Source organism: Hypomesus nipponensis, chromosome 12 (assembly GCF_054491055.1).
Source record: "Hypomesus nipponensis isolate SF chromosome 12, ASM5449105v1, whole genome shotgun sequence".
NCBI classification, from domain to species: Eukaryota; Metazoa; Chordata; class Actinopteri; order Osmeriformes; family Osmeridae; genus Hypomesus; species Hypomesus nipponensis.
In genome coordinates, this window is record NC_140372.1 from 16,725,001 (window position 1) to 16,732,500 (window position 7,500).

The following is a 7,500-nucleotide window of genomic DNA, read 5'->3' on the forward strand; positions in this document are numbered from 1 at the left end:
GTCTCTCTCTCTCTCTCTCTCTCTCGTGTCAAAATGAAAACAGCTTCCAGCCCCTTTCATGAAGGACTACTTGTGCATATTGCAAGATGTCAGTTTCTAAGTGAATGAGCAAAAGAGCATACAGCACCTGGTATTCCCAGGCGGTCTCCCATCCAAGTACTAACCAGGCCCGACCCTGCTTAGCTTCCGAGATCAGACGAGATCGGGCGTTGCCAGGCTGGTATGGCCGTACTAAATAAGTTGACAACCATAGGCTACTTATCCATATACAGATTTAGCAATTGACAATGCAAGGTAGTCTCTCTCTCTCTCTCTCTCGTGTCAAAATGAAAACAGCTTCCAGCCCCTTTCATGAAGGACTACTTGTGCATATTGCAAGATGTCAGTTTCTAAGTGAATGAGCAAAAGAGCATACAGCACCTGGTATTCCCAGGCGGTCTCCCATCCAAGTACTAACCAGGCCCGACCCTGCTTAGCTTCCGAGATCAGACGAGATCGGGCGTTGCCAGGCTGGTATGGCCGTACGAAATAAGTTGACAACCATAGGCTACTTATCCATATACAGATTTAGCAATTGACAATGCAAGGTAGTCTCTCTCTCTCTCTCTCTCTCTCGTGTCAAAATGAAAACAGCTTCCAGCCCCTTTTATGAAGGACTACTTGTGCATATTGCAAGATGTCAGTTTCTAAGTGAATGAGCAAAAGAGCATACAGCACCTGGTATTCCCAGGCGGTCTCCCATCCAAGTACTAACCAGGCCCGACCCTGCTTAGCTTACGAGATCAGACGTGATCGGGCGTTGCCAGGCTGGTATGGCCGTACGAAATAAGTTGACAACCATAGGCTACTTATCCATATACAGATTTAGCAATTGACAATGCAAGGTGGTCTCTCTCTCTCTCTCTCTCTCTCTCTCTCGTGTCAAAATGAAAACAGCTTCCAGCCCCTTTCATGAAGGACTACTTGTGCATATTGCAAGATGTCAGTTTCTAAGTGAATGAGCAAAAGAGCATACAGCACCTGGTATTCCCAGGCGGTCTCCCATCCAAGTACTAACCAGGCCCGACCCTGCTTAGCTTCCGAGATCAGACGAGATCGGGCGTTGCCAGGCTGGTATGGCCGTACGAAATAAGTTGACAACCATAGGCTACTTATCCATATACAGATTTAGCAATTGACAATGCAAGGTGGTCTCTCTCTCTCTCTCTCTCGTGTCAAAATGAAAACAGCTTCCAGCCCCTTTCATGAAGGACTACTTGTGCATATTGCAAGATGTCAGTTTCTAAGTGAATGAGCAAAAGAGCATACAGCACCTGGTATTCCCAGGCGGTCTCCCATCCAAGTACTAACCAGGCCCGACCCTGCTTAGCTTCCGAGATCAGACGAGATCGGGCGTTGCCAGGCTGGTATGGCCGTACGAAATAAGTTGACAACCATAGGCTTCTTATCCATATACAGATTTAGCAATTGACAATGCAAGGTAGTCTCTCTCTCTCTCTCTCTCGTGTCAAAATGAAAACAGCTTCCAGCCCCTTTCATGAAGGACTACTTATGCATATTGCAAGATTTCAGTTTCTAAGTGAATGAGCAAAAGAGCATACAGCACCTGGTATTCCCAGGCGGTCTCCCATCCAAGTACTAACCAGGCCCGACCCTGCTTAGCTTCCGAGATCAGACGAGATCGGGCGTTGCCAGGCTGGTATGGCCGTACGAAATAAGTTGACAACCATAGGCTACTTATCCATATACAGATTTAGCAATTGACAATGCAAGGTGGTCTCTCTCTCTCTCTCTCGTGTCAAAATGAAAACAGCTTCCAGCCCCTTTCATGAAGGACTACTTGTGCATATTGCAAGATTTCAGTTTCTAAGTGAATGAGCAAAAGAGCATACAGCACCTGGTATTCCCAGGCGGTCTCCCATCCAAGTACTAACCAGGCCCGACCCTGCTTAGCTTCCGAGATCAGGCGTTGCCAGGCTGGTATGGCCGTACGAAATAAGTTGACAACCATAGGCTACTTATCCATATACAGATTTAGCAATTGACAATGCAAGGTAGTCTCTCTCTCTCTCTCTCTCTCTCTCTCGTGTCAAAATGAAAACAGCTTCCAGCCCCTTTCATGAAGGACTACTTGTGCATATTGCAAGATGTCAGTTTCTAAGTGAATGAGCAAAAGAGCATACAGCACCTGGTATTCCCAGGCGGTCTCCCATCCAAGTACTAACCAGGCCCGACCCTGCTTAGCTTCCGAGATCAGACGTGATCGGGCGTTGCCAGGCTGGTATGGCCGTACGAAATAAGTTGACAACCATAGGCTACTTATCCATATACAGATTTAGCAATTGACAATGCAAGGTGGTCTCTCTCTCTCTCTCTCTCTCTCGTGTCAAAATGAAAACAGCTTCCAGCCCCTTTCATGAAGGACTACTTGTGCATATTGCAAGATTTCAGTTTCTAAGTGAATGAGCAAAAGAGCATACAGCACCTGGTATTCCCAGGCGGTCTCCCATCCAAGTACTAACCAGGCCCGACCCTGCTTAGCTTCCGAGATCAGACGAGATCGGGCATTGCCAGGCTGGTATGGCCGTACGAAATAAGTAGACAACCATAGGCTACTTATCCATATACAGATTTAGCAATTGACAATGCAAGGTAGTCTCTCTCTCTCTCTCGTGTCAAAATGAAAACAGCTTCCAGCCCCTTTCATGAAGGACTACTTGTGCATATTGCAAGATTTCAGTTTCTAAGTGAATGAGCAAAAGAGCATACAGCACCTGGTATTCCCAGGCGGTCTCCCATCCAAGTACTAACCAGGCCCGACCCTGCTTAGCTTCCGAGATCAGACGAGATCGGGCGTTGCCAGGCTGGTATGGCCGTACGAAATAAGTTGACAACCATAGGCTACTTATCCATATACAGATTTAGCAATTGACAATGCAAGGTGGTCTCTCTCTCTCTCTCTTGTGTCAAAATGAAAACAGCTTCCAGCCCATTTCATGAAGGACTACTTGTGCATATTGCAAGATTTCAGTTTCTAAGTGAATGAGCAAAGGAGCATACAGCACCTGGTATTCCCAGGCGGTCTCCCATCCAAGTACTAACCAGGCCCGACCCTGCTTAGCTTCCGAGATCAGACGAGATCGGGCGTTGCCAGGCTGGTATGGCCGTACGAAATAAGTTGACAACCATAGGCTACTTATCCATATACAGATTTAGCAATTGACAATGCAAGGTGGTCTCTCTCTCTCTCTCTCTCGTGTCAAAATGAAAACAGCTTCCAGCCCCTTTCATGAAGGACTACTTGTGCATATTGCAAGATTTCAGTTTCTAAGTGAATGAGCAAAAGAGCATACAGCACCTGGTATTCCCAGGCGGTCTCCCATCCAAGTACTAACCAGGCCCGACCCTGCTTAGCTTCCGAGATCAGACGAGATCGGGCGTTGCCAGGCTGGTATGGCCGTACGAAATAAGTTGACAACCATAGGCTACTTATCCATATACAGATTTAGCAATTGACAATGCAAGGTGGTCTCTCTCTCTCTCTCTCTCTCTCGTGTCAAAATGAAAACAGCTTCCAGCCCCTTTCATGAAGGACTACTTGTGCATATTGCAAGATTTCAGTTTCTAAGTGAATGAGCAAAAGAGCATACAGCACCTGGTATTCCCAGGCGGTCTCCCATCCAAGTACTAACCAGGCCCGACCCTGCTTAGCTTCCGAGATCAGACGAGATCGGGCGTTGCCAGGCTGGTATGGCCGTACGAAATAAGTTGACAACCATAGGCTACTTATCCATATACAGATTTAGCAATTGACAATGCAAGGTGGTCTCTCTCTCTCTCTTGTGTCAAAATGAAAACAGCTTCCAGCCCATTTCATGAAGGACTACTTGTGCATATTGCAAGATTTCAGTTTCTAAGTGAATGAGCAAAGGAGCATACAGCACCTGGTATTCCCAGGCGGTCTCCCATCCAAGTACTAACCAGGCCCGACCCTGCTTAGCTTCCGAGATCAGACGAGATCGGGCGTTGCCAGGCTGGTATGGCCGTACGAAATAAGTTGACAACCATAGGCTACTTATCCATATACAGATTTAGCAATTGACAATGCAAGGTGGTCTCTCTCTCTCTCTCTCTCTCGTGTCAAAATGAAAACAGCTTCCAGCCCCTTTCATGAAGGACTACTTGTGCATATTGCAAGATTTCAGTTTCTAAGTGAATGAGCAAAAGAGCATACAGCACCTGGTATTCCCAGGCGGTCTCCCATCCAAGTACTAACCAGGCCCGACCCTGCTTAGCTTCCGAGATCAGACGAGATCGGGCGTTGCCAGGCTGGTATGGCCGTACGAAATAAGTTGACAACCATAGGCTACTTATCCATATACAGATTTAGCAATTGACAATGCAAGGTGGTCTCTCTCTCTCTCTCTCTCTCTCGTGTCAAAATGAAAACAGCTTCCAGCCCCTTTCATGAAGGACTACTTGTGCATATTGCAAGATTTCAGTTTCTAAGTGAATGAGCAAAAGAGCATACAGCACCTGGTATTCCCAGGCGGTCTCCCATCCAAGTACTAACCAGGCCCAACCCTGCTTAGCTTCCGAGATCAGACGAGATCGGGCGTTGCCAGGCTGGTATGGCCGTACGAAATAAGTTGACAACCATAGGCTACTTATCCATATACAGATTTAGCAATTGACAATGCAAGGTGGTCTCTCTCTCTCTCTCTCTCTCTCTCTCGTGTCAAAATGAAAACAGCTTCCAGCCCCTTTCATGAAGGACTACTTGTGCATATTGCAAGATTTCAGTTTCTAAGTGAATGAGCAAAAGAGCATACAGCACCTGGTATTCCCAGGCGGTCTCCCATCCAAGTACTAACCAGGCCCGACCCTGCTTAGCTTCCGAGATCAGACGAGATCGGGCGTTGCCAGGCTGGTATGGCCGTACGAAATAAGTTGACAACCATAGGCTACTTATCCATATACAGATTTAGCAATTGACAATGCAAGGTGGTCTCTCTCTCTCTCTCTCTCTCTCGTGTCAAAATGAAAACAGCTTCCAGCCCCTTTCATGAAGGACTACTTGTGCATATTGCAAGATTTCAGTTTCTAAGTGAATGAGCAAAAGAGCATACAGCACCTGGTATTCCCAGGCGGTCTCCCATCCAAGTACTAACCAGGCCCGACCCTGCTTAGCTTCCGAGATCAGACGAGATCGGGCATTGCCAGGCTGGTATGGCCGTACGAAATAAGTTGACAACCATAGGCTACTTATCCATATACAGATTTAGCAATTGACAATGCAAGGTAGTCTCTCTCTCTCTCTCGTGTCAAAATGAAAACAGCTTCCAGCCCCTTTCATGAAGGACTACTTGTGCATATTGCAAGATTTCAGTTTCTAAGTGAATGAGCAAAAGAGCATACAGCACCTGGTATTCCCAGGCGGTCTCCCATCCAAGTACTAACCAGGCCCGACCCTGCTTAGCTTCCGAGATCAGACGAGATCGGGCGTTGCCAGGCTGGTATGGCCGTACGAAATAAGTTGACAACCATAGGCTACTTATCCATATACAGATTTAGCAATTGACAATGCAAGGTGGTCTCTCTCTCTCTCTTGTGTCAAAATGAAAACAGCTTCCAGCCCATTTCATGAAGGACTACTTGTGCATATTGCAAGATTTCAGTTTCTAAGTGAATGAGCAAAGGAGCATACAGCACCTGGTATTCCCAGGCGGTCTCCCATCCAAGTACTAACCAGGCCCGACCCTGCTTAGCTTCCGAGATCAGACGAGATCGGGCGTTGCCAGGCTGGTATGGCCGTACGAAATAAGTTGAAGACCATAGGCTACTTATCCATATACAGATTTAGCAATTGACAATGCAAGGTGGTCTCTCTCTCTCTCTCTCTCGTGTCAAAATGAAAACAGCTTCCAGCCCCTTTCATGAAGGACTACTTGTGCATATTGCAAGATTTCAGTTTCTAAGTGAATGAGCAAAAGAGCATACAGCACCTGGTATTCCCAGGCGGTCTCCCATCCAAGTACTAACCAGGCCCGACCCTGCTTAGCTTCCGAGATCAGACGAGATCGGGCGTTGCCAGGCTGGTATGGCCGTACGAAATAAGTTGACAACCATAGGCTACTTATCCATATACAGATTTAGCAATTGACAATGCAAGGTGGTCTCTCTCTCTCTCTCTCTCTCTCTCTCGTGTCAAAATGAAAACAGCTTCCAGCCCCTTTCATGAAGGACTACTTGTGCATATTGCAAGATTTCAGTTTCTAAGTGAATGAGCAAAAGAGCATACAGCACCTGGTATTCCCAGGCGGTCTCCCATCCAAGTACTAACCAGGCCCAACCCTGCTTAGCTTCCGAGATCAGACGAGATCGGGCGTTGCCAGGCTGGTATGGCCGTACGAAATAAGTTGACAACCATAGGCTACTTATCCATATACAGATTTAGCAATTGACAATGCAAGGTGGTCTCTCTCTCTCTCTCTCTCTCTCTCTCGTGTCAAAATGAAAACAGCTTCCAGCCCCTTTCATGAAGGACTACTTGTGCATATTGCAAGATTTCAGTTTCTAAGTGAATGAGCAAAAGAGCATACAGCACCTGGTATTCCCAGGCGGTCTCCCATCCAAGTACTAACCAGGCCCGACCCTGCTTAGCTTCCGAGATCAGACGAGATCGGGCATTGCCAGGCTGGTATGGCCGTACGAAATAAGTTGACAACCATAGGCTACTTATCCATATACAGATTTAGCAATTGACAATGCAAGGTGGTCTCTCTCTCTCTCTCTCTCTCTCGTGTCAAAATGAAAACAGCTTCCAGCCCCTTTCATGAAGGACTACTTGTGCATATTGCAAGATTTCAGTTTCTAAGTGAATGAGCAAAAGAGCATACAGCACCTGGTATTCCCAGGCGGTCTCCCATCCAAGTACTAACCAGGCCCGACCCTGCTTAGCTTCCGAGATCAGACGAGATCGGGCATTGCCAGGCTGGTATGGCCGTACGAAATAAGTTGACAACCATAGGCTACTTATCCATATACAGATTTAGCAATTGACAATGCAAGGTAGTCTCTCTCTCTCTCTCTCTCTCTCTCTCTCTCTCTCTCTCGTGTCAAAATGAAAACAGCTTCCAGCCCCTTTCATGAAGGACTACTTGTGCATATTGCAAGATTTCAGTTTCTAAGTGAATGAGCAAAAGAGCATACAGCACCTGGTATTCCCAGGCGGTCTCCCATCCAAGTACTAACCAGGCCCGACCATGCTTAGCTTCCGAGATCAGACGAGATCGGGCGTTGCCAGGCTGGTATAGCCGTACAAAATAAGTTGACAACCATAGGCTACTTATCCATATACAGATTTAGCAATTGACAATGCAAGGTGGTCTCTCTCTCTCTCTCTCTCTCTCGTGTCAAAATGAAAACAGCTTCCAGCCCCTTTCATGAAGGACTACTTGTGCATATTGCAAGATTTCAGTTTCTAAGTGAATGAGCAAA

At 46.8% G+C, this 7,500-nt stretch overlaps 22 non-coding genes and 3 pseudogenes across 22 annotated transcripts; all 25 read right to left on the reverse strand.

Annotated features, from left to right (window-relative positions):
* Positions 1-115: 115 nt before the first annotated feature.
* LOC146264208 (5S ribosomal RNA) lies at positions 116-234 on the reverse strand. The gene has a single exon (XR_014728856.1). It is a non-coding gene; the product is annotated as a 5S ribosomal RNA (ribosomal RNA).
* Positions 235-408: 174 nt separating this feature from the next.
* LOC146264209 (5S ribosomal RNA) lies at positions 409-527 on the reverse strand. The gene has a single exon (XR_014725840.1). It is a non-coding gene; the product is annotated as a 5S ribosomal RNA (ribosomal RNA).
* Positions 528-705: 178 nt separating this feature from the next.
* On the reverse strand, positions 706-824 carry LOC146264210 (5S ribosomal RNA; annotated as a pseudogene).
* Positions 825-1,008: 184 nt separating this feature from the next.
* On the reverse strand, positions 1,009-1,127 carry LOC146264211 (5S ribosomal RNA). Its single transcript, XR_014725842.1, has one exon. It is a non-coding gene; the product is annotated as a 5S ribosomal RNA (ribosomal RNA).
* Positions 1,128-1,301: 174 nt separating this feature from the next.
* Positions 1,302-1,420, reverse strand: LOC146264212 (5S ribosomal RNA). The gene has a single exon (XR_014725843.1). It is a non-coding gene; the product is annotated as a 5S ribosomal RNA (ribosomal RNA).
* Positions 1,421-1,594: 174 nt separating this feature from the next.
* Positions 1,595-1,713, reverse strand: LOC146264213 (5S ribosomal RNA). Its single transcript, XR_014725844.1, has one exon. It is a non-coding gene; the product is annotated as a 5S ribosomal RNA (ribosomal RNA).
* A 172-nt stretch (positions 1,714-1,885) lies between these two features.
* On the reverse strand, positions 1,886-1,994 carry LOC146264214 (5S ribosomal RNA; annotated as a pseudogene).
* A 182-nt stretch (positions 1,995-2,176) lies between these two features.
* LOC146264215 (5S ribosomal RNA) lies at positions 2,177-2,295 on the reverse strand. Its single transcript, XR_014727705.1, has one exon. It is a non-coding gene; the product is annotated as a 5S ribosomal RNA (ribosomal RNA).
* A 178-nt stretch (positions 2,296-2,473) lies between these two features.
* LOC146264216 (5S ribosomal RNA) lies at positions 2,474-2,592 on the reverse strand. The gene has a single exon (XR_014728384.1). It is a non-coding gene; the product is annotated as a 5S ribosomal RNA (ribosomal RNA).
* Positions 2,593-2,762: 170 nt separating this feature from the next.
* Positions 2,763-2,881, reverse strand: LOC146264217 (5S ribosomal RNA). The gene has a single exon (XR_014725845.1). It is a non-coding gene; the product is annotated as a 5S ribosomal RNA (ribosomal RNA).
* A 172-nt stretch (positions 2,882-3,053) lies between these two features.
* On the reverse strand, positions 3,054-3,172 carry LOC146264218 (5S ribosomal RNA). The gene has a single exon (XR_014725846.1). It is a non-coding gene; the product is annotated as a 5S ribosomal RNA (ribosomal RNA).
* Positions 3,173-3,346: 174 nt separating this feature from the next.
* LOC146264219 (5S ribosomal RNA) lies at positions 3,347-3,465 on the reverse strand. Its single transcript, XR_014725847.1, has one exon. It is a non-coding gene; the product is annotated as a 5S ribosomal RNA (ribosomal RNA).
* A 178-nt stretch (positions 3,466-3,643) lies between these two features.
* Positions 3,644-3,762, reverse strand: LOC146264220 (5S ribosomal RNA). The gene has a single exon (XR_014725848.1). It is a non-coding gene; the product is annotated as a 5S ribosomal RNA (ribosomal RNA).
* Positions 3,763-3,932: 170 nt separating this feature from the next.
* On the reverse strand, positions 3,933-4,051 carry LOC146264221 (5S ribosomal RNA). The gene has a single exon (XR_014725849.1). It is a non-coding gene; the product is annotated as a 5S ribosomal RNA (ribosomal RNA).
* Positions 4,052-4,227: 176 nt separating this feature from the next.
* On the reverse strand, positions 4,228-4,346 carry LOC146264222 (5S ribosomal RNA). Its single transcript, XR_014725850.1, has one exon. It is a non-coding gene; the product is annotated as a 5S ribosomal RNA (ribosomal RNA).
* Positions 4,347-4,524: 178 nt separating this feature from the next.
* Positions 4,525-4,643, reverse strand: LOC146264223 (5S ribosomal RNA). The gene has a single exon (XR_014726631.1). It is a non-coding gene; the product is annotated as a 5S ribosomal RNA (ribosomal RNA).
* A 182-nt stretch (positions 4,644-4,825) lies between these two features.
* On the reverse strand, positions 4,826-4,944 carry LOC146264224 (5S ribosomal RNA). Its single transcript, XR_014725851.1, has one exon. It is a non-coding gene; the product is annotated as a 5S ribosomal RNA (ribosomal RNA).
* Positions 4,945-5,122: 178 nt separating this feature from the next.
* Positions 5,123-5,241, reverse strand: LOC146264225 (5S ribosomal RNA). The gene has a single exon (XR_014728386.1). It is a non-coding gene; the product is annotated as a 5S ribosomal RNA (ribosomal RNA).
* A 170-nt stretch (positions 5,242-5,411) lies between these two features.
* Positions 5,412-5,530, reverse strand: LOC146264226 (5S ribosomal RNA). Its single transcript, XR_014725853.1, has one exon. It is a non-coding gene; the product is annotated as a 5S ribosomal RNA (ribosomal RNA).
* A 170-nt stretch (positions 5,531-5,700) lies between these two features.
* Positions 5,701-5,819, reverse strand: LOC146264227 (5S ribosomal RNA). Its single transcript, XR_014725854.1, has one exon. It is a non-coding gene; the product is annotated as a 5S ribosomal RNA (ribosomal RNA).
* A 174-nt stretch (positions 5,820-5,993) lies between these two features.
* On the reverse strand, positions 5,994-6,112 carry LOC146264228 (5S ribosomal RNA). Its single transcript, XR_014725855.1, has one exon. It is a non-coding gene; the product is annotated as a 5S ribosomal RNA (ribosomal RNA).
* Positions 6,113-6,294: 182 nt separating this feature from the next.
* Positions 6,295-6,413, reverse strand: LOC146264229 (5S ribosomal RNA). Its single transcript, XR_014726642.1, has one exon. It is a non-coding gene; the product is annotated as a 5S ribosomal RNA (ribosomal RNA).
* Positions 6,414-6,595: 182 nt separating this feature from the next.
* Positions 6,596-6,714, reverse strand: LOC146264230 (5S ribosomal RNA). The gene has a single exon (XR_014728387.1). It is a non-coding gene; the product is annotated as a 5S ribosomal RNA (ribosomal RNA).
* A 178-nt stretch (positions 6,715-6,892) lies between these two features.
* LOC146264231 (5S ribosomal RNA) lies at positions 6,893-7,011 on the reverse strand. The gene has a single exon (XR_014728388.1). It is a non-coding gene; the product is annotated as a 5S ribosomal RNA (ribosomal RNA).
* A 194-nt stretch (positions 7,012-7,205) lies between these two features.
* Positions 7,206-7,324, reverse strand: LOC146264232 (5S ribosomal RNA; annotated as a pseudogene).
* Between the last annotated feature and the right edge of the window lie 176 nt (positions 7,325-7,500).